The 25,189-nt window shown below is 42.1% G+C and overlaps 1 protein-coding gene across 1 annotated transcript in view; it reads right to left on the bottom strand.

The window, feature by feature from the left end:
• The window catches only part of APBA1 (amyloid beta precursor protein binding family A member 1), a 198,199-nt gene extending 175,588 nt beyond the window's left edge, over positions 1-22,611 (bottom strand). The window contains exon 1 of the mRNA XM_063455056.1: positions 22,388-22,611. The gene's annotated coding sequence lies outside the window, so the exon portion shown is untranslated. The remainder of the gene's footprint in view (positions 1-22,387) is intronic.
• Positions 22,612-25,189: the final 2,578 nt, after the last annotated feature.

Genomic DNA, 25,189 nt, shown 5'->3' with positions numbered 1-25,189 from the left:
CAAGCTTTGGAGCACATGGAGATGGTTTTTGGTTTCGTGGGGTGCTTCCAACATCGGCCTAGTATTGCCGTTGTTGGTGGCGACATGTTGGTAGGGTTTGCGTATCGGCTGTGTACATGCGTAGTGATGATTCCCTTAATTTGTAAGTATGTGAAGATAGCATTGTTGGGTAGGTCCCATCTTTGTTGTATTTCTGGGAATGGTATCACTCCTTTGGGTTGGATCAATTGGTGTATGTGTTATTCCCGCCTGCTCCCAATTCCTTAGGCGTATGTCTGATGAAATGGATTTTAAGGCCATCAGTGGGGCCCTATCATGGAATGTGTGCTTTTTCCCTATGGTCTCTAAGTATGTCGTCCAGAACTGGACAGTGAGTTTCGTGGTGGGTAGGAGGTGTGGTTGCGCTGTTCTTAATTTTTTTGGTGTCCAGAGATATGCTAGCGCCTGGATGTCTCTGAATTGGGCTTTCTCCATGTCTACCCATTGTGTGGTTCCCTCATCGGTGTGCATTAGTACCCCTGTGACCAAGGCATAGGCCTTATAGTACAGGCCTTTATTGGGTAGCCCCACACCGCCCTGTTTTGTGTGTTTATATAGTATCGTACTGGCTATACGTGGTTTTTTGTTTCCCCAGATGAAAGCATTGCATATAGTCTGGAGCGTTTTTAGAAGTGTTTGTGGGATGCAGATATTCAGCATTCTGAATACGTAAAGCAGTTTCGGTAAAATCATCATTTTGGATGCGTTTACTTTGCCCAACCAAGAAATATGTGTCTGTGACCATTTGTGTGTGTCTTCCTTACACTGTTGTGGAAGGGTTAGGTAGTTTAATTTCTGCACTTCGGCTTTAGAAGGTGCAATTTTTACACCAAGGTAAGTAAGTGAGTATGTCCTCCAATCAAACGCATATTGCTCCTTCAGGGAGGATGTGGTGAGTAGGGGAAGTTTGATGGGTAGTGCTTGAGTTTTGTCTTGGTTTAGGCGATAGTGTGATATGTCTCCAAACTCCTGTAAGGTTTCCATCAGGGGCGGCAATGAAAATTGCGGGTTTTCCAGTGTCACCAGGATATCATTTGCGAATAGTGCTAGTTTGTATTCGCGTCCTAAGATTTTAATGCCTTGTATGTTGGGATAATTTCTTATTTTTTGTGCTAGGGGTTGGAGGGATACAATGTAGAGCACGGGCGACAGGGGGCATCCCTGTCTCGTTCCATTCGATATTTGGAAGGGGTCTGAGATGTAACCCCCATGAGCTACTTTAGCTGCTGGTGTTGTGTATAATGCCATAATGCCTTTGATGGGAAACCAAATTTCTGTAACACCCTTTGCATGTATGCCCAATTGAGTCGGTCGAAGGACTTCTCCGCATCCAGTGCCATGCCTCCGTCCGATCCCCTCTCCATTGTGGCCAATATGTTGAGGACTTTTCGGGTATTATCTGAACCTTGATGTCCTTTGACGAACCCAGTTTGGTCATTGTGGATTAATGTACTGATTATGGGTGTGAGTCTATTGCTTAGAATCTTCGTGTATAGTTTGGCATCATGGGACCTGCTGCCAGTTTCTTGCCATTTTGCGTGGCGGTGGTAGGTCTTGCCTGCGAGAGTCAATCGCGGGGGTGGAAATATTCCAATCTTCTAGGAGCTTTAGGCCTTCCTCCGGCGACATGATGGTTCGGTCAATTCCGTTTCTTCTGATAATTAGCTTGGTAGGGAATCCCCACTTGTACAGGATATTAGCGTTTTGCAGAGCCGCCGTTATGGGTGCAAATGACCGTCTTTTGAACATAGTGGTCGCTGATAGGTCTATGAAGAGTTTGATGTCTGCATAGTCGCCTGGTAGGGCCGCATTGAGCCTAGACGTCTGTATTATCTGGTCCTTCACCGTGAAGTAGTGGACCCTGGTAATGACATCTCATGGTGTGGTCACAGGTAAGTATTTTGGTTTAGGAAGCCTGTGCGTTCTGTCTAGGCGAAGATCAGCCTCCGTCAGCGTGGGGATTATAGTTTTAAATAATTTCTGCACAAATTGCGCAAGGTCTTGCGGTTTAACGTTTTCAGATATTCCGCGGATTCTAATATTGTTTCTCCTATCCCGATCTTCATTGTCAGCAATCTTTCCTTCTAAGTAGCTAACCTTATTTTCCAGTGCTGCATGGGCTTCTGCAAGGACATTGTGGGCTTCTTGTAATCCCTCTGTTTGTTCCTCCAGGTGTGCTGTTCTGTCCCCCAGTGATTGGATGTCAGCTCTTATGTCTGATGCCAGTTTGTAGAAGTCAGAGCGCAGATCTGCTTTAAGGTTATCAAGCATGGTGCTAATTGAGGCATCTGTGGCTGAGGCAGTAGCAGTGTTAGGGAAGCTGCTTTGGCGGTCACCTGCATCTGAGTCCCATGTGGCCGATCCGGTTCTTCAGACGCCATCTTGGATTCGTGCGGGAGTAGCTTGCTGCGCGTGTAAGTGAGAATCCATCGTTCTCCGTTTCAGTTTTTTGGCTGATTTCGTAGCCATTGTGTTCTGGGTGTAATATGCGTCGTGGGTGGCTGTGATAAGCGACCCGATTGCTGTGGAAAACACACTGTAGGACCCACGGCTCAGCGGAGCGCACAGCTTATGCGTCCGTTTCCATGCGGTCCGTGGCCATGCCCCCCATTGCCACTTGTCTTTATATTTATTATCGTTAACTTTTTGTGCCGGATCTCAAGATCTCAGCATCTCCAGTTTTGTTCTCGTCTGTCTATGATGTCAGCAGTTTGCCCTTATTTGGGGTTCTTTTGACGGCTAGATTGTGGGTTATTTAACTTAGCAACTCTAATGCATCTTTAAAAAAAAAAAAAAAATCGCAACAATCAGACTGCCCATAGAAAAAAATTGTTCTATCCAAACTAAAAATCAATGGTAAATTTAAAAAAAAAAATTAAAAATCGAAAGAAAATGATTAATTTCAAAGCAAAACCTGCAAAGTAACAGCTGCTTTGAACTGATCTTTATGTAGTTGATAGTCTAAAACTCTATAGAGAATGTTCTACGATGTAACATTATTTGGACCATATTGTTTCTCTTTTTGCTAATCCCAATGTTTTGGTTTGATCGTTTGCTTGTTTTTTATCTTATAAATTCCTTATTTGTATGTTTGTTTGATTTATAATATGCAGTAAACTTTGCTTCTACATAAATTATGTATACATGTAACAATATAAGATAAAACATTAGTATTCCAAACTACTAATAAAATAGAAAATGTAAAAAATAAACACAAACTAAAAAAAACAAAACATCAGAAATTGTTACATATGTTCACTGGTAGTATTGCCCAAGAAATGTCGATACTGAAAAACAAAGCCTGTGTTAGGAGCATTTTATTGCCTTCAATGGCAGTGAAACACCATTAGGATAATGCAAACAGAATCACTGTTTTATGTCACAAAATGTGGCTGCACAAAAGGAAAACTATAAGCACAAAACAACTTTAGCTCAAAGGAGTAATTTTAATGTATAGATCATGCCCCTGCAGTTTCACTGTTTTCACTGCAGTTTGCTCAATTTGTTTGTAATTTAGAAATTAAATCACATTGTTTATGCAGTTCTAGTCACACCTCCCCATGCATGTGACCTACACATTTCCTTTAAAAAGAGGTCTAATGTTTAATCTTACTCTCAAGTTTGTTTCTCAACAGGGGGTACACACACACCAATGGCAGGATGAATGCCAAGAGCTTCACCCTGCCCATCTCAGCGCCCCCTATGAGGCGGCCGACTGTGCGCCAAGGCAGAGCAGGAACCTGCTTACTTGGCCATCAGGTGCGTATTCTGCCCAAATACAGTTTCCAGATGGAAAATGGAGGCGGAGGCAGCATTGAAAACTAAAGCTATAATCTTCAGCACTTCTCATGATCTTCCAGCACTTCTCCCTTGTGTGCCATGTGGTGATGCAGAGACCTGGGTTATAATAAGGTTATAATGTCACTCCGATCCCAGCATTACTAAACACTTTGAGGGAACAGTACTGGAAGAGCCAAAGACTACACAAGTCCCACACTGGACCCCAGGGAAAGGGAAACACTCATGTGCTATGATGAAATTAAAGGGACACTAAGCTACAGTTTTTTTTTTTGGTAACTATAATGAAGCAGTTTTGGTGTATAGGTCATGTCCCTGCAGTATCACTGCTCAGTTCTCTGCCATTGTCACGGTGGTATACCCCAACACGCAAGAATAGTCCAACTAGAGGCAAGAAAACAAGATACCGGGCCTTAGAATGGCCGGACTTTGACGTGGACAGGAAAAGACAGAGTCAAGAACGAGCCGAGGTCAAGGGAACAGAGAGACAGCGTAAACAAGAACTTGCCAAGGACTGGTACACAGGAGTCAGGAAACCGGCGAACAAGATAAAGCAGGGATACAAAGCCAAGGTCAAGCACGAAAAAAACACTACTGAACGAAGCAAGCACTAAAGGGAACTGAATCAGAAACCACGATAGGGCAGGGAGCTAAGGGAAAGGTGAGTATAAATGCCTATTAGTTTAATTTGATTGGCCCTTGTCATATCCACGCCCCCAAAACGTGAGTATGGGGAATGTGGAATGACATGGGCCAATGGGAGACCTTTTTTATTTTTTGCTCCCACTGTCCCTTTAAATGCGCGCCCGCTATGCACTGTGCGCTCCCAGTGCCAGGCGCGTCACGTGGCCGCTTCTCGCGGTCAGTGCACGCCTCCCCATTAGTTGCAGGACAGTGTACGGCGGCGAAGGAGGACCTCGCCCTGGCCCCTGGAGAGGATAAGTACCGCTACAGCCATTTAGTAGTTAAATCACTTTGTTTATGTATCTCTAATCACACCTCCCTGTATGTGACTTACACAGCTTTCCTAAACACTTCCTGTAAAGAGTCATGTAATCTCTACACTTCCTTTACTGTAAAATATGTTTACATTTAGAATTAAATTCTAAATGTAATTAAAGTTCAATTTACAGAGCAGGAGATTTAAAAAAAAAAACAAAACACTTTTCTAGTAAGTAACTTCTGAGTGAAAATTAAATGTTTTTTTTCATGCAGACTGTGTCAGTCCCAGTTAGAAGAGGTGTGGCTAGAGCTGTGTAAACAGAAACAAAAGGGATTTAACTCCTAAATGGCAGTGAATTGAGCAGTGACACTGCAGGGACATGATCTATAAAAACCAAACTGCTTCATTAAGCTGAAGTTGTGTTGGTGACTATAGCGTTCCTTTAAAAAAATAAATACAATTAAAAAGAGAAACTCAATATACTATTTAATTGCAAATACAGTTCCTGGTGTAGATTCACACCAGCAAACTCTCCTAAACAAGGAAAATGCTCTACAAATCATATTCTTACCATTTTGGTCTGTGAGGTCTGATTTCATCTAATGCACCCCTTCCCAGTAGAAATTCATAGGATATGCAGCCTAACCCCCAGTAACTATTCAGTTTATAACTTCTGATGAGTAGAAGTGCTGCTGGACAGCCATATTACGATTGCAATTGGCCTACTGACAGGCCCATTCACAATCATCTGAAAGGACTGTACACAGCATTGGTACATGCGGATGAGCATGAGTACAGCGAAGGTCTGACTTTTAGATAAAGACTGTGAAGACAGCTAGGAACTTGTATTGGGTGCGTCAACGCAGTAAAGGTGAAAGTGCTTGCTTAGGAATTCATCTCTTCATTCATCCAGAGTTAGCAGTGGAGGTGGAATCGGCCACTGGATCAGTAGGTTCAACAACTGTTTGAGTAATTATGATGAGGGGTGGCGCCAGGGCACCAAACAATTACAGCGAGCTGTAGTGGTTATAGTATTTGGAGTGTTCCTTTTGAGGGGTTCTCGGTTGTTTACATGCTGGTGCCTTTAAAATAAGACTGTGTGAAGGACAGAACATTTGGTCTAAAGTTTAATCAATCAGATTACATCAATGCAGAAAACCGTTTACTGGTTCACTTTTGTGAAATCCAGAATTTGGCAGCAAATAAGAAGTGCTTGCCCCATTTAATTTGTCAATTTCTGTTTACGTTAAGTATTTTTTTTATTATTATATTGTCCATGACCTTGTTTTAAATTCAAGACAAGAAAAATACGATCTCAGATTTCCTTATCATATTGAACATTGCAAGCTCTGTTGCAAGAATTTGCAATTATCTTCAGTGAAGTGACACTCATGATAAACCTCACAATGACAATGACACTTTCACCCTCTAGTGTTGAAATAATATTTCAAATTCTTGATTGTACTTCTCTTCTTTATCTGTTGCATAGCCGTAACACCTTTCCCCCCCCCCCCCCCCCCCCTCTATCTATCCCTGGAATTAGACTCTGTCCCCTGGCTGATCTCTCTACTAACACCACCATAAACCTATATTTACCCATCTAGTGGGGGGGGATACAAGCACTTTAAAAAGGTCCGGCATTGTCCTGTATTTTAGGACATCCAGAAACTGGATAATAAAGGGGGGTTTTCAGTCTTGACACAAAGTAAGGAATAATAATTTGAAACAAGTGAAACTGCAGCGGTTCCCAAACTGTGTGCCGCGGCGCCCTCCCCGGTGCAATCATTATAGAAACGGGGAAACATAACTCCTGAACAGGGGCACGGTCGGGCACCTGTAATGTCGGCCGGGTGGGAGGAAGTGACAGCCTGTCACTTCCTCCCAGCATCCTGCAGGGAGACAGTGGGGGAGGAGGCAGCAGTCTCCCCACGGTTCCAACAAGTGTAGGCCGCAATTCAGTGGAGGAGAAGTTGTTAAAAAGGGTACAGCGTCGTCCCGTGAACAAGGGGTATGCTGGCTGCAGTCAAGAAAAGTTTGTGGACCAGGAATTGTCCACAATATTTGGAACCAGGCATGGGAGCTCTTGTTGAACACGTCTGTCTACATGGCAGTCAGGCTCTGCCCCCAGAAACTAAAGAACTATTAATGACAGACACAATGTATATTTTTTCCTAACATTTAAATCATTAGACCTTCCCACGCCAATACAGGTGACACTCAAAAAATTTGAATATCGTGCAAAAGTTAATTTATTTCAGTAATGCAACGTAAAAGGGGAAACTAATATATGAGATAGATGCATTACATGCAAAGAAAGTTAGTTCAAGCAGTGATTATGGCTTACAGCTCATGAAAACCAAATCCACAATCTCAATAAATTAGAATACTGTGGAAAATTGCAATATTCTAGGCTCACAGTGTCCCACTCTAATCAGCTAAGTAAGCCATAACACCTGCAAAGTGTTTCTGAGCCTTTAAATGGTCTCTCAGTCTGGTTCAGTAGGAATCACAATCATGGGGACAACTGCTGACCTGACAGTTGTGCAGAAAACCCATCATTGACACCCTCCATAAGGAGGGAAAGCCTCAAAATGTAATTGCGAAGGAAGTTGGATGTTCCCGAAGTGCTGTATCAAAGCACATTAATAGAAAGTTATGTGAAAGGGAAAAGTGTGGAAGAAAAAGTTGCACAAGCAGCAGGGATGACCACAGCCTGGAGAGGATTGTCAGGAAAAGGCCATTCAAAAGTGTTGAAGACTTTCACAAGGAGTGGACTGAGGCTGAAGTCAGTGCATCAAGAGCCACCACACACAGACGGATCCTGGACATGGGCTTTAGATGTCGTATTCCTCTTGTCAAGCCGCTCCTGAACAACAAACAATGTCAGGCCGGTTCTGTTGCTCAGTGGTCCAAAGTCCTCTTTTCTGATGAGAGCAACTTTTGCATCTCATTTGGAAACCAAGGACCCAGAGTCTGGAGGAAGAATGGAGAGGCACACACTGCAAAATGCTTGAAGTCCAGTGTGAAGTTTCCACAGTCTGTGTTGATTTGGGGAGCCATGCCATCTGCTGGTGTTGGTCCCCTGTGCTTCATTAAGTCCAGAGTCAACGCAGTCGTCTACCAGGAGATTTTGGAGCACTTCATGCTTCCTTCCGCAGACGAGCTTCATGGGGATGCGGACTTCATTTTCCAGCAGGAAAAAGCACCAAAGCAGGTTCAATGACAGTGGGATTACTGTGCTTGATTGGCCAGCAAAGTCACTGACCTGAACCCCATAGAGAATCTATGGGGCATTGCCAAGAGAAAGATGAGAGACATGAGACCGAACAATGCAGAAGAGCTGAAAGCCGGGCGCATACACCGAAGCAACTTCCGGACACCTCCCACACTCAACACCCTTCCCCTTCCCCCCTCCCCCCTTCCTTACAAAATCATTCAGCCCACCAACAGCCTAACCCACTACCCACCCCCAGCCAATGGGGACCCGGCGGGCGGGCGGCCAGGGGGGTAGACCACCCACATCCCAACCACCGACGAGGAGGGGGCAAGACAGGAAACACCCAAACGCCAGATCCCTGACCATAACCCACAGACCAACATTATCCTGAGGGTCGGCACCGACCAAGGGGACGCCTAACATCCGAGACAAACACCAGCCTAGAGACAGGGCAACAGAGCACTATGCCCCCAAAAATAAGCAGCCTCAAGGCACAAACACCACACGACACAGACACAGACCACACTCCTACAGCCCGAAATCAAAACGAATAATGGCCAAATCCACCTCCGGGGAAATCTTGCCCCCGTTCCTCGTCCCCTACCTAACAGACGAAACGCGGCAAATGCAGAGAGGGCACATGATGAGAGAGCACACCCCCCCCCCCTACACTACCAAGATCCAACCATCCCCTCGTAGTCAACCCCTCCCTACCCCCCCCCCACCACATACCAGTAACAGGTTACAATGCCCAGCACCCCGCCAACGAGAGAAGTCTACAGCACAGGCCAAACCCAAGTGACCACTTCCCTCTTCCGTAGGCAAGAAGCTTACCATTTAGCAATAACCCAGGGTTCAACCGGCAACCAGGCACGCTGGCACCAAAAGACACAGGTTCACACAATTCGAACCAGACAGACAGTAAAAACACAGAACCGTAACAAAATGAATACAGAATTGTACCTGGAACTCCTCCCTCCTTTTCTCTTATGTACACACGTAGACCATGCCTTTGCTACCCTTCAGACTTTCTCCCCGGCTACTGAACAAGAGGTGGCTGCGCTTCTCTCTTCCTCTCGCCCCACCACTTGCCCGCTCGATCCTATCCCGTCTCACCTTATCAGATCTCTCTCCCCTTGTCTTGTGCCTTCCTTAACACACATTTTCAACTGCTCTCTCTGTCTTCTGGCGTTGTCCCTGCTGACCTTAAACATGCCCCTGTAGTACTGATCCTTAAAAAAAAAAAAAAAAAAAAATCTCTTGACCCATCCTCCCCTCTAACTATTGTCCCATATCTATGCATCTTTTTGGTCTCTCCGCTCTGCCCGGGACCTTCTCCTGTCCACTGTTGCACCCGTATGGCCAACTCACGCTTGCAGGACTTCTCGCGGGCGGCTCCCTTCCAATGGAATAGCCTGCCTACCACCACAGACTCTCCCCTAGTTTTCAATCGTTAAAAAAGTGCTTTAAAACCCGTCTCTGGGAGGCCATAAGCTTTCCTAAAGAGTAACCTCTACCTCACATACCTGTCTCTTGCTCTCTCCTAAAGGGCAGCACTCTACTTGCTCCTCCAGCTCTGCTTCATTCCCACCTTAATTGATTGCTATTTCCTGTCCTAATGTGTTTTATACCCCACTCTCTATAGACTGTAAGCTAGTTTGAGCAGGGTCCTCCTCAACCTATCGTTCCTGTAAGTTTTCTTGTAATTGCTTACCAGTGAAATACCCTCTCTCATAATATTGTAAAGCGCTACAGAATTTGTTGGCGCTATATAAATTGCAATAATAATACAGGCTACATCTGATGTATATATGGAGGGAAATGCCGTCCCCCAAAAAGAGTTTATACACATTTGTTATCAAAACTCTACAACCACCATTGAAAATCAGGTTTATTGTCAACATTTACAGACTTGCAGTTGTTTGCAATGAACACATCAAACTAAAGCAATTGGAATGCCTCAACACAACAAATGCTTCCAGTGGTTTCCCCAAACTCAACCGAAAATGCAACTTATAATAACTTATCCAGCCTCAAAATGATTCAACCCCCTGAATAGAATCCCTCACAACAGCACAAATATACAAAACAGGTGATGTCTCAAGCACACCTGATGCAACTAATGAAGGGCTTCATTAGTTGCACCAGGTGTGCTTGAACTAGAACACTTGAAATACCTGAACTGGCTAGGGGTTTGTGGAGTGCCACGTTTGACTACTAGAATATATAATATAATATAAGTCAAAAGAGTGGTTCACAAAGTTAAGAGAAGAGATAATCATGCACGAGGACTTCCATTTTAATTTTCTGTTGAATTTGACTGCTAGAAAGCATTTGTTGTGTTGAGGTATTTCAATTGCTTTTGTTTGATTTGTTCATTGCAAACAGCTGGAAGTCTGTACATTTTGACAATAAACTTGATTTTCAATAGGGGTTAAATAAGTTTGATTACAACTATATATTATATACACATACAAACACACTTACGTTTAAATTTATTTTCATATTAATGTATTTTTTATTAAAATATTTAAAATAAAACTTGACAATTAAAAGAATGATTTAGGCTAGGACACTGAATGTTTTATCCACCGTAATTAAAGTCCTTGTTAATTAACGACCCTTAACTCCTCCAGCTGCAATGCAAATAGGCGAGTAACGCCATGGGATTATTTCATAAATATGCTATGCCATTTGATTCAACTACGTATGTTCATTTCAATTCCTTCTTGATATCTCACTTTTCATCACATTTGGAATATAACAGCTGGGTGTAATTGACGTTAAAATTTGACAGTCCTTTCCACAGCAGTAAGAAAATACAATGCATACGGCCCCTGGATGTTAATGATAAAAAATGTAATATTTAAACTACATAAATGGGCTAAATTGTATGCAGATAAAAAATATCTGATTCCTGACAAGCAGCCAAGCATACGCAAATATTTAAAAGTGCATCCCTGTCTCCCATTAAATATATTACCATTTGCATTGGAAAGCAGTAACTCATTCGACACACTGCTATGCTTCATAGAGGTGGGTCTTTCAAACTCCTTGCTGTAATGGCATGAATCCAAGTGAGTCTGTTTATGCAATATCCTTTGGCTTTGTGCATATATATATATATATATATATATATATATATATATATATATATATATATATATATATAAAATCACACAAAAATACCGGCTTTCTGGGAACTCCAAAACAATCTTTTATTCAACTAAATCCAGATCAACATTTCACATTGGAGCTTTCATCAGGACACAAAAACCATAATCATATGTATATGGCTTTATATAAAAGGCAAGGAAACACACACACAAAAAAAAAAAAACCTCCCCAAATCAGCTGTTCCTAGTCCTCCTGATTGCTCAGCGTGCGCAGATTGCCCAGGTGCATGCGCAAGAACTTCCATGTCATGCCAGATACTAGTTTCAGGGAGGAGTTGAAAAAAACATTCCAGCCGCGTCATGTTTCAATAGCAGCCCGAGATGCTTCAATCTCATTGGTTGCTATGCATGTACGCTTGCCGTCGGGAGAAGGACTCCTCACGGCCTAAATAGGCTCCTCCTCTTTGAGACAGGGGTTCTGTCGGATCACCAAGGCAACCCTGACACGCTTCCCATGCAAGAAAGGAAGGGGAAACAGTATCAATAGCGGACATAATAAACAACAAGTATAGATATCAATGTCCATAAACAGATAGCCTCTAAGATCATTCAGCAATATTAAAGTGCACAATAAAGGAATACAGTAATGTTAGAATAAAGTGCAATCAGATTCAAAGTGCAATATATAAGCATGAGAAAATGGTTGAGTAAATAAAGATTAATAGTAAAGTGCCATAATGAGGCAAGAGAAAACTATTGCCTCATTCTAATATAAGTGTCAAGTCAATAAACTTTAAAAAGTCAAGGACATTTAAATTCATTGAAAATGATTAAAATACAGTGCTAACTGGATAAATATGCATTATTTTCAGGAAGAGCTAGAGGTTGATGAGAATTTAGATAGTGCAAAAAGATATTTCTAAGATGCATGTTCAACTAGAACATTCACATATATAAAACAATGTACTCGCTATATACAGACACAGACACACACACACACACACACACACACACACACGTAGAAGCTCATTTACTATCAGATACACACACACCAGCTCACTTACTAGCAGGTAACACACACACACACAAGCTCGCTCACTCACCAGTAGGCGCACACACACACACACAAACGCACACTCACTAGCAGGCGCACACACACACACGCACACTCACTAGCAGGCGCACACGCACACTCACTAGCAGGCGCACACGCACACACACACACACACACGCTCACTCACTAGCAGACACACACACAGACACACACACACAAGCTCACTCACTAGCAGACACACACACAGACACACACACACACAAGCTCACTCACTAGCAGGCACACACACACACAGTCATGGCTGAAAGCTTACCCGGCACTGGTAGGTGAAGTTGCCATTTTGTAGACTCTTCCTTCCAGAGAGGTCAACAACATGCAGTTGGGGGCGGATCTTACATCCGGGAGGTGGATCTTGCATCCAGGAGGCGGTGCTTATGTGCAAGGGCCGGACATGTTGCTAGAACTGATGTCAATTGTGCAGGGAGACTGACAGGTCTCCATGCGGTCGCCAGCAGCCTGATTGCGGCCGCACCAGCCCCCAGCTCCTCCCTCTTCACTCCCCTCGGACTGACACAGGCTGGCACAGTCCGAGGGAAGCATACTTAAAAGACATTAGCCTAATGATTTGGGCTGTCTGCCCGGCGGCCCCAAGTTCCTGTGGCCCACCGGGAAATTTCCTGGTATCCCAGTGGGCCAGTCCGGCCCTGCAAACACCCCTGCATTCAGACGCAAACATTACACACAAGTACACCACTACATTCCAATGGCAAGGGTACATACAAATACAACCGTACATATACTCATATACAAAAACATTCTTACAAACGCTCAAACACTGTTCGCAAATATAACCCTGAAACGATGGCCAAATGGTAGATCCCTAGCTGGTATAGCATTGTTGAAGTTCTCTGACAGATGAGGATCTACCTTTTGGCCACACTTGCACTAGAGGGGGCCCAGAAAACATACTTGCACCAGGGCTCTCTCTACATTAGTTCCACCACTGGAACTAATCAACGGATAATCAACGTGAGGTGCCTGGATGAAAGAGCATTACACAGAACTTCTGATTCTGACTGAGTCTGTGAGTAAGCAGCTGTATGCCTCTAAAACAGATGACCATGATGTGCCATGTTTCTGCCTCTAAAACTGCCATGATACCCAAAATTATGCCTCTAAAACTGCCATGATATGCCAAAATTATTGCTCTAAAACTGCGAGGATATGCCAAAATGATTGCTCAAAAACTTCCATGATTTCCCAGAATTATGCCTCTAAAACAAGGAGGCAGATCGAGGCAGAGTTAGCACAAGCCAAACATAGCCTTGAATCTCTTCATAGAGATGCATTGAATCAATGCATCTCTATGAGGAAAGCTTAGTGTCTGCACGCAGAGCATGGAGACATTGAATGGCAGCACTGCCCCAGGAAGCACCTTAAGCAGCCATTTGAGGAGTGGCTAGTGAAGTTATCACTAGGCTATAATGTAAACACTGCATTTTCTCTGAAAAGACAGTGTTTACAGCAAAAAGCCTGAAGGGAAGGATTATACTCACCAGAACAAATACAATAAGCTGTAGTTGTTCTGGTGACTATAGTGTTCCTTTAAGTGTTATGAGCTGGAATGTGGTGCACAATTGTAAAATGAGGATGTCACCGTGGAAATCAATAGTATCAGCAGGCAGATGACATTTGGTGATTACTCCACTTTTACAATTTTGCACTGCTTTTCAAATAACTAAACTTACATGAATCTCCCTCTACAGAGTGCCAAGAATTATCCTATACTGCTCAATGAGCTATACTACCATGAGAGTACATTGTCATAGTACTTCTCATAACTATTTAACACATTTCACTTATTGAAACCTTTTAACATAATTCCAAGTAGCATGTAAACGTTGATGTGCTCCTACAGTGAATTATTACATCTCACATGTTACACTTTATTTGCAATGAAATACGTGCAGATATATTGTTGTGTAAAAATCAGGGCAGGGTGCACAGGTTCAGGTTTACAAGATCAATCCTTCTCAAACCAGTCCTATAAGATCCCCCATAGACCATACCGAACTAGTCTGTCCTACGGATAGGGAGTTTGATTTTGGGAGAGGTTGCTCTTGACTTGTTGGGAAAAGGGCAGGAGGTCTTTTATTCTTCATAAAACAACACACAGCATTAATGTGCTCATAGATTGCTTTTCTTCTTCTTTACTCCTCCTTTTGCTATTGCCAACCTTATTCTTTCTTCTTTCACACTGCAGGGGATCAAGGATGTTTGGTTAGTACCTATGATGCACGTGATCTTTCTCACAAAATGTTGTTGTTTTTTTTACCCGTATATTTTATTTATTATTTTTTTCATTTTGTTTTTTCCACATGCAAAGATATGTTTAAATGCCAACGTCCATTGGATAACTGCTATGTTAAAAAATTATTTCAATTAAAATGTTCTGTTGAAGGCTTGAGAAATATCGATTCAGGGACTATAACAGTAAAAGATTACCCTTGCTCAAAATATTTTTTTTTTTTTTTTTTTAAAAAGCACACAATGCCAAGCGGTAACTAAATCTTAACATCAGTAAAAACTTAAAATTATATTTATTTCTGGCCATAAACCTATTCAAGACCATAGTCAGTTAATCTTATACAAATTATACCAAGTGGATTAGCATAAATTCAAACAATACACTATGAGAGTTCTGTGCAACTAAATTCAAGGAAGTACCTGTACTATGAGTTCGCCCTATGTGTGCGTGCTATTTAGATAATCTTTGGCTTTTAGAATAAAATGCAAAGTTAAGATAGGATGCATTTCTATTGCAAGATATAAATTATAGTCTACAATTTTTCCTGTCTCTGTGCCTGTGTGCCATCTTTGAAAGCTAACAAATGCCTTTGTAAAAACGTCACCCTTTAGACAATAAAGAAAACAAGCTTGAGAACAAAGGAGCCTATTTTTTAATTAAACAGCAATTAATTAAATAATTGAAAACATATGTTTAGTGTGTCACATAACTGATTTCATAGTGAGAGCATTTGTGAATCTTCCACTATGAGAATGTGTTTTTCTTTTCCTCTCTCCAGTGAATATTTATAGAGGAAAATGCTTTTTTCACTGCATCTCCTTTGAGATAATGGATGACCCGTGTTAGGTACCAAACCATAGAGAGTCTGCATAACAGCTAACATACACCTTCAGTAAAAGAGCAATGCTGTCACGTGACTAGTGGTGGTGATGTTTAAAATCTAGAGAGCCATTGGCATAATTAACTCGTATATTTTCCACACATTTGGCAACATCTGCTCCAGCCCTTCAAGGGTTTTTATATCAGTACATAGAAAGTCATTACAAGTGTACAAGAGAAAGTGACACCCCTTCCCCTGCAAACACTACTGTCTGATCTATTTAGATAGATAGCGTATAATACAACACACAGATACACACATGCATATTTTCCACTAGGTCATCAAGGCCTAGTCATTAGACAGCAATATGGAGGGGGCGACAGGCTGTTGCACCGTTTTCCCACCATGTACAATACTTGCCTACTGGAATAAGTACAGTCACACACAGCAGGAGCTAATATTGATCATCGCAGCCTCCCTCCCCCTGTGCAGCTGTGGCAGTATCTAATGCCACATCCATCAAGTGCGATCTGCCCAGACAACCTACAGTTTCTCTCCAGGTACAAAGCACACATAATGTGGCCACCATGATAAGCAAATGGATAGGCGTCCACATATTGGGGAAAAAAACTAAATGCAAAATAAAAATGAGAAGGGGCAGGGGAGTAACATGGGAAGGGATGGAAGGCAGTGAAATTACTATAGGGAAGGATGGATGGGAGGGATATGAGTATGAGTAAGGGGTGTGAGGGGTATGAGCTATGGAGTATGGATGGGTTTTTTAAGGGAAATTATATATATGAGTATGGGCAAGGGAAAAAACGGATGGGAATGAATGAAAGGACTATGGGTGCGAGTGACAGGAGGATAGGATGAGAATGTACATGTGGGAGTCTAGAGAGCTGATAAGAGATGTGGTGTAAAGAGTATATGGGCTGGGAATAGGAGGATGAGGAGAGAAATGACTGTATCAGAATAATAGGAAGAAAGGAAATAAAGTAATGGGCAAGTGACAGGAGGGTGGAAAGATGACGACGTAAGGATGGGTGGGAGAGATAGAACAAAAAGGAGAATAAGGGATTGGTAAGAATGACAGAAAGATGGGTCCCAGCACATGAGGTGGGGGAAGGAAGGGGATAATCTTGGCCAGGCCTAGGGCATCAGAAAAAGTGAACACATCATTAGATACATACAGTTTCTTCCTTTTAAGCAACCAGTCGTTGCTGCTCCCATCAATCTCAGTAATGTACTTCCCAGTGCTGCAAGACTATTCAGGGACATTGCGATTCAGTGTGCATCACACTGGGTACTTGATATCACAATCTGCCCGTTGAAAAAAAAGACAACATATATAAGTAAGAAATAGTAAGTGCGTGCACATGCATTGTAAGTGCACATCTGATGCCTTTCCTATTGTGACTGCGTTCAGCACTTCATCTGTCAAGCACCATATTGAATGCACGCAATCTCACAGACACAAGAAGAGCCAAGGAATAAATCAGAATACCAGGTTTGGTATAGTAACAAATACCTGACAGAAGAAGCTAAAACTACTTTCTGTCACCAAGCAAATAAAAGATAAGCCATACAATAGCAATTATTAGCCAGTTAGTGGCCCACCTAACTCAAAGTCAAAATACAAAATATTCCACTTTCCTGGAATTCACACCACAGAAAATGGAAAATAAATGTACGTTAAACGTTTTCATGAGATGATAACATTTTCTGTTAAATTATTATTACAGATATCCTTAATATTGAAGTGTTCATTGAATTTTGAACTTAATTTCATATTCATTATAGTGCATTGCCCTTATTTCTAATAAAAGGTGTAAGGTTGTAAAATAGTATTTAACTATAATAATAGCAAATGGAAGCAATGTGGGCTGACACTCTCAACGAATTAATGGACGGCAGGATTGGCATCTGGCTTCAGCAGCTCGGCAGAGAGGAGACAGGAGACCCAGGTATAACAATTTGCCCCAGTACTGGGAAATAACCAGTACTGCAGACTCTGATGCCTGGGGTAACCCTTTAACGCCTGTGCCTTTAAAACAATAAAGGAAAATCACCATTAATTATTTTTATTACATGCAGGTAATCAAGAGTTAGTGTGTGTTGACCAATTCTGATGTAATGCACAAGTGCTAGGCATTTCAAAAAGGCATTCTGGGTTATGTACAGCCATTACAATTGCACAAGGCTGATACATGCCGCTTGCAACCAAATAGGTCTTAAAGATATCTCACACAAGTAACGAGACTAAAATAGTAATTTTAAATCTTTTTTTCAATGATTAATAATCAACAATGACAGTATTCCCTTAAGGTTCCCATTCAAACAATGTAATGTTCCAGTGAATTAATAAATACAGGAATATCTGGAGTTGCTAAAGCGACATGAACAGGACAATCCATGCTGGCATAAGGTCTAAAGGGACCAAAGTTGTGATAGTGACAAATTTAACAACCGGTTATTAATGGGTTAAAACACTAGGAAGTACAGCCCTGGGGAGCGTGACTACCTGAAACAGCTTGTCTAATAAGGTTTAACCACATGTCCGTGTTAATTCATTGCTACCAGGTTAACATCTGTTTTCCCAAGATGTGCTTGATTTGTGTAGAAATGGATGCAGGTTCACTTTCTTAAATTTTTCAGGGACAATTTTGAAAATGATAGAACGCAGTTCCTTTGAAGTGAAAAACAAATTAAGTGCGAATGAAGGAGAATAATCGTGAATGCTTAAGTGAACACACCTGTCGGATATGATGAGTCAGGCAGATTGTGAGATATTGTTGTTTATTTTAGCATTTCTAATCATTCACCTGTGCTCTCCCTTGCAAACTTATAATCTGCTTCAATGTGATATTATTTTCCCTCCCTTAGCAGCCATAACAGGTCTGAAGGAAAGGCTGGATTTGGCAGACTAGAGAAGAGTTTAGTGGAAAAGGGGGCGCCATCTTTTCCTGAACGCATTATTACTCTGACATGCTGGTGAATGGAGGCAATCTATTAATTATGAAGGGAATGTCTTGATGAATTTATTGATTTTCCTCATGTAGCATATGAAGTCTACATGCTACATGGCAACAGACTTCATGTGCTGTTTAATAGCTTTTTATATCTGGCAACCGCAGACTGAAGTCTTTCATTCCAAATTACCTACTAGGTTACTGAAAAAAAAGAAGCATATGATATTAACCGCATATCTACTTTAGAGGGTTATTCAATAAAGTGCAAATTGTCGGGAATTAAAGTGAATTTCACATTTCAGACCACAGTTGTTGAGCTGGATGCAAAGCCTACTTTGAGAATTTTTCTTATTCACTTTGAATTCATTTCCTATTCCCAAGAACTCTCCTTTTAGTGAATAACTGTAAGTTGCTGATAAATTAAACTGGTGGGTTCCATAACTTGCAATAAAGGTAAAGGGTGGCCAAAACGTAGACCCAAACAGCTGTAAAAATTCCATGATACTAGAAACGTACAACTTGACAAAATATAGGTCAAGGGTAGCTGCAAAAACAGAAAAACCCTAGGCCTGTCTGCGCTCATTTGAATATCCAGCTTGGAACTCTGGGGTAGTCTGGGATTTCTGTGCCCAAGAAGGACATTCTAATGTACAACGTGAGATATGCAGGAGATGAATAACAACACTTATTTCTAACTTATATAGGAGCATACATTACAAATTTTAAGGAGCACTATAGGGTCAGGAACACAAACATGTATCCCTGACCCCATAGGGTTAAATCCACCATCTAGCCACCCTGGTCCCCTCCCTTAATATAGTAAATCTTACTTGTATTCAAGTCTGCATCTGCATGCTTTGTGCCTGTTTCCTTTAGACCTGCTCACTGCCTGCTGACATCAGCAGGAGTGGTAGCCTGATCCAATCACATTTCTTCCCCATAGGATTGGCTGAGACTGACAAAGAGGCAGAGCCAGCATGATTCAAACACAGCCCTGGCCAATCAGCATCTCCTCATATAGATGAGGATGAATCTCTATGAGGAAAGTTCAGTGTCTGCATGCAGAGGGAGGAGACACTAAATGTTTGGATGCATTTTAGGCAGGCATGACCCAGGAAGGATCTCTAACAGACATCTGAGGAGTGGCCAGTGAAGTTATCACTAGGCTGTAATGTAAACACTGTTTTTTCTCTGAAAAGACAGTGTTTACAGCAAAAAGCCTGAAGGTTCTATTCACCAGAACAAATTCAATAGCTGTAGTTGTTATGGTGACTATAGTGTCCCTTTAAAATTTAGTATTTTAGGCAGTGCATGTGAATGCTGTTCAAGTCAGCATACTTAACTTGTGTGTAATAGTAATGTGAGGTGGACAGTAAAAAGAGCTTTTGGTATGAGTGTGTTCACGTACATGCCATACGAGTACTTGGGCTGCTGTATCTTGAAATAATGGTTCCCAAATTATGTTAGATTGAAGGGGTTAAGTTTGGGCATTAAATATTCAGCTGCATATAGAAAAATGGTAATACATTTTAAATTAAGTATGCAGCTATGAAATACCATAAGCACTATTATAAACTATTGTGGTCATGGCATTGAAGTGACCCTTAGATTTAATTTTTCCAGCATTGAGCGAGTGAATGCATCAAACGGTTTGTATATCTTAGGAAACAAATAATTTTAATGTTATATAGTACAGTCCCTTTTAATTATGTTTTAATAAGTGTCTGCTGTGTTTTATGTTGAGAATTTTCATTTATTAGTTTTAGAGTATAAGGCAGCATTATACAACTATTGTGAGGGTTATCTCTGTGGTGTAACTAGCAGTGGCATATGGTGAAGTTTAAAGATGGCGGAGCACTGCCCCCCTGAATTGTTGGACTCTGGTCACTTAACCCCATGAGATGCCATACGCTGTTCAAACCAGTGCATTTCCAGTCTTTAATAATTGGGGGAATGGAAACTGCAGATATTATGACAGACACATCTTTTTCTAACACTCAGTGATCAGTAACCCTTACTAGGCCAATATATTTGATTTTTTTTTCCACCAAAAAATAAATAAAAAAGAGAGGCAAGTTCATATGTCATCTGTCATCTCATTTAATTTTATTCACACCTTACAAATATATTTTTGTTAAATATAGTGGATAAGCAAATATAATTAAAAAATCCTGAGAAGTGACAACTCCTCTTCAAATCATAGTCAGATATTATTTATTTAACAGTGGAGATTACGTTTTTTTTTTATTAGGAGGTTTTTCTTAACAATAGTTTTAAATATTTGCGAAGTAAGCCTTTCAAAGTCGAACAATAAAGCTATGGTGTTTTACTTCCAAAGAACTTGTAGCCATTATATTACAGAGTGGTTTATGCCATTTTAGGATATGCTTATATTGCACCTGAACTGTCCATTAAAATACAAAGTTGAATTGTTCTTTCTATAGTTGTAATGCTAACATGTCTGTTAAACAGAGAATCTAGAAGACCAAATAATTAATGATTAGCAAGTAATGACTATTTATTATAATACAACAATTATAGGAAATATTTCCAGAGAGCACTGATTTATATATTGACTGTAATGTTCAGTATAAGGATTAATCTGGATTAAAAAGTAATTATATAGAAAATAGATATAATTACCTTTATACAATATTATCACCTCTAACCAACTGGTCTGAAGAGTGCTGATGCAATTTACTGACAGGTATGAATAAAATAACACCAGGTCTTTTCTTTTTAGCAGACTACAGCTGAGATACTGTAAGATCTATAGTAACTATGTAGAACCCAGTTATCTTTATATTACAGTATAAAAGAGTTTAAAAGGGACAAAATGGTTACAGAATATAAATTTAGTTTTTTGAATATCAAAATTTGGTGCATCTCCAAATTTAAAATGATTAGAGTATGTGTATACAGGTATGTATTAACACTATAACCAATAATTTGATCCGCTTAAAAATCAGATTGCGTACTAGTTTTAAAACATGGGCACAAATGTAGGTTATAAAGCACAGAACTGGGTGCCTATGTACTGGTGGATTTAACAGGTAAAATAAAATAATGTACCGGTAATTTAACAATTTCAATACAAAAATGATGATCTTTACACATAGGATGTGAAGCACTTTCAGAAAACATGCACCCTGTGTACACATATATACTTTTTTTATATGAGTTTGCCCAAAGCTTTTTCCATTTAACCCTGTCTGTTACATCACAGAGGCCACAGAACACATATGACTAGTCCATAGAACCCTTGTCTAATTCATACATCACAAAAAGGGCCAGCCCCCTACCATGTGCTCATGCAGCTCAATTATTGGCTATCCCCTCCCCTACAGGTCTCAAGTCCAGCTTTTCACAACACTGACAGGCAATCACAGCTAAATCATAGCCGCACCAGCCTCTGTGTGACAAGCTAGAACAGGGAGCCTCATCTAATTTACCCCAGGCTTCAAAGCATATAATAATAATGTTAGCTCCTTTTAAACAGGGAGAGATGTGAGGCCTCTGTCATTCAGCACCAGGTCATTATATAAGAACACAAGAAGAGTAGTTCTTGGGAAGTAATTACAAACTGTGCAATCATTTTAATGATTCAACCTCTACAGACAGAACGGATTCCTCCCCCCTTTGTAAAAAGTCCACCTATCAAGAAATGGCTGATGGGAGTTGTAGTTCTAAAATAATTTGGGGGTTTCACCTTTTGGCCACCTATGTTTTCAGCATTTAGAGAACACAAACACTGACAATGAGAGTGTTAAAGGAGATAACTGCACATGATATTTCACTTCCCTTCATACATTTATCTGGCTGGGTCCTTGCCATACACCCTATAGGGCTGCTGTATGTGGTCCTATATTTGAGCATGCCTCTTGCAGTCCATACAGCAGTGAAAGGGTTAGTAATTTGCATGAATAAACAGCAGATGCTGCATCCCACCCACATTCTGCATCCACAGCATAGATCCCTACATCCAGCTCTCCCTGCTTAGGCCATGCCTACCAAACCGGTCACCCCTGTCCTCTGCCAGAGCCCACCACAGCTCCCCCTCTGTCACAGACCATGCATTCCTCGCCCCATCACCTGCCCAGCATTAAAAGCCATTACTCACCCACAAAGCCTGTGATCACCGCTCTCTGTGGACTGCTCACCCTCACTGTCTGTCACACTGCCAACACAGAGCATCTGAGGCTCCCAGGCTGGCACGGGCAGGCTGCTGTTAGCAGGTAAGTAGGTGACAGCCGGTAGGTCCAGCAGCCATCACCTCTAATTCCACCATCTTCCACCTCCTCCTTGTTCTTCTCCTTCTGCAGCCACCACCAGCCCAGCCTGTACACCGAGACTCCGCCCCCTCTGTGACATCACACACAGCCTGGCAGGCACTCCCTACACACTGCTAGCAGCTCCCAGTCTGCATTCACAGAGCAGCTATACTGCAGCATGTGCTGGGCACTGGATGGCACTGACTGTACCTACATGGGCCAGTCTGCACAGACACAGTGTGTATCACCTTAGGGTGCACTGAGATTGCAAGAGGAGCTAGACATATAGCTGGGTAAATATTATTAATAATATAGTGACAGAAAATGTATGGTTTCAGTCTGCTGTGAGATATGTTAGGCTGTAGCTGCTTGTTTCAGTATAGTGACTAGGTGTGCTTGAGTTTGTTAAAGAGACACTCCAGGCACCCAGACCACTTCTGCCCATTGGAGTGGTCAACTCCCACTACTCTTAACCCTGCAAGTATAATTATTGCAGTTTTTTTATAAACTGCAATAATTACCTTGCAGGGTTAACTCCACCTCTTGTGGCTGTCTGCTAGACAGCCACTAGAGGGCACTTCCTGACTCATAGCAAAGATTTTCTTTGCTAGAACGTCGTTGGACGTCCTCACGCTGTGTGAGGACCTCCAGCGTTGCTCATTTCCCCATAGGAAAGCATTGGAAATCTTTTTCAATGCTTTCCTATGGGGAGCGCTAATGCGCATGCGCATTAGGTCTCCCCGGCCGGTGGGCGGGATCAGTCTCGCCCACCGACCGACAGAGTCAGTAGGAGGAGCGACGCGAAGGAGGAGACAGTGACGAAGGACATCGTCGCTGCCTCAGGTAAGTGACTGAAGGGGTTTTCACCCCTTCAGCAATTGGGGGGTGGGAGGGAGAGGGAACCTGCAGTGCCAGGAAAACGGACTGTTTTCCTTTAATTATATGGTATGATAAATAGAAACACTGATAGTTAAAGGGACACTAGAGTCACCGAAACAACTTTAGCTTAAAGGGAAATTATAGGCTAGGAATACAAAATGTTATTTGTAGCCTCTAGTGGCTCACTCGCGCAAAAAACCCTTTTGACACTTACCTGAGTACACCTGAGTCTGGCTCCTCCCCCAATGTGAGGGACCTAATGTGCATGCACGGCAATCACATTAGGACAACCCCATAAGAAAGCATTAAATCAATGCTTTCCTATGGGGTTTTAGCTAACGCTGGATGTCCTCATGCAGATCGCGAGGATGTCCAGCATCCAAAAGTCACTTAATGACCCGGAAGCGCCTCTAGTGACTGTCTTGTAGACCAGTGCTCATCAACCCTCCCCTCAAGGCACACCTAACAGTCCAGGATTTAGGGATTACCCAGGTGTGTCTAAGGTGTTTTAAAAAAAACCACACACACAACTAAAAACACCTTTAGACTCTGTTTTTTTTTCTTTCTTCTAAACACATTAGACACACACGGGTAATCCCTAAATCCTGGACTGTTAGGTGTGCCTTGAGGAGAGTGTTGATGAGCACTGTTGTAGACAGCCACTAGAGGTGTGGTTAACCCTTCAAAGTCCTTTTTGCAGTTTCTCACCATTACCATTGCAGGGTTAAACTGACAGGGATAGTAAACCCAGACCACTTCAATTAGCTAAGCGCTACGGAATCTGTTGGCGCTATATAAATGACGATATTAATAATAATTAGCTGAAGTGTTCTGGTTGCCTATAGTGTCTCTTTAATGAAGCAGTTTTGGTGTATAGATCATGCCCCTGCTCAATTATCTGTTATTTAAGCGTTAAATCACTGTTTTTGCAACCCTAGTCACACACCCCTGCGGGTGACTTGCACAGCCTTCCTAAACACATACTGTAGAGTCATCTAATGTTTACACTTCCTTTATTGCAAATTCTGTTTAATTTAGAATCTCTTATCTCCTGCAAGTCTAGAAGGTATATACATACACACACACACACACTATGTTCACTATATATGCATCGACTTTACTTATCCTTGTGAGAGGACTAGAGGGTGGGCCCTGTGGGCGGACTTGGGTGCGAGCTCCAGGGGCTCGAGCCTTGAGCTGTGTAATTTCTGATGTTAGCCCTGCCGCTACTAGTAAAACCATAGTTGCCAACGACAAGCTGGAGTCTGTCCCGGTAAATCACCCTCCCGGGACAGTCCAGGCAGAGAGGGCTGGCAGCCTTAGGCCTGGGGGGCAAAACCAGTCAAGTGGCCCATTGCGTCACCAAATCAGTTCACCATCCATGCCCACCTTTTCCTGGTTTTATAACGGATATTGATGTTATGCTAATCAGTAGCTCTTTGCCATACCCGCTCCTTCACGGCTCTGACTTTCAATGTTGTCAGAGCACAGGCTGAGCATCTCCGAGCCTGTGCTCTGACTCACTAACTGAGCGCCGGAACCACGAGGGAGAGGATATGATCTGACTGCACCTACTGCTGGTGCGCACCAGTGGACCGCCAGTGAATCGTTTAAATTAAATATGCTGGTGTACCCAACTTGTGAGCTGTGTTGGCCGCCGGGTGCCTCTGTTGTCATGGCACCCTGCGTGACCGCACAGCTTGCCCACCCCAACGGCTGGCCCTGCTGACACACACTGACGTTACTACTTAGACAGCCCTCAATATTAATAC

The sequence above is a fragment of the Pelobates fuscus genome, chromosome 5 (genome assembly GCF_036172605.1).
Source record: "Pelobates fuscus isolate aPelFus1 chromosome 5, aPelFus1.pri, whole genome shotgun sequence".
NCBI classification, from domain to species: Eukaryota; Metazoa; Chordata; class Amphibia; order Anura; family Pelobatidae; genus Pelobates; species Pelobates fuscus.
Note: the sequence above shows the minus strand (reverse complement) of the source record. Positions and strands in the feature narration are given on the sequence as shown.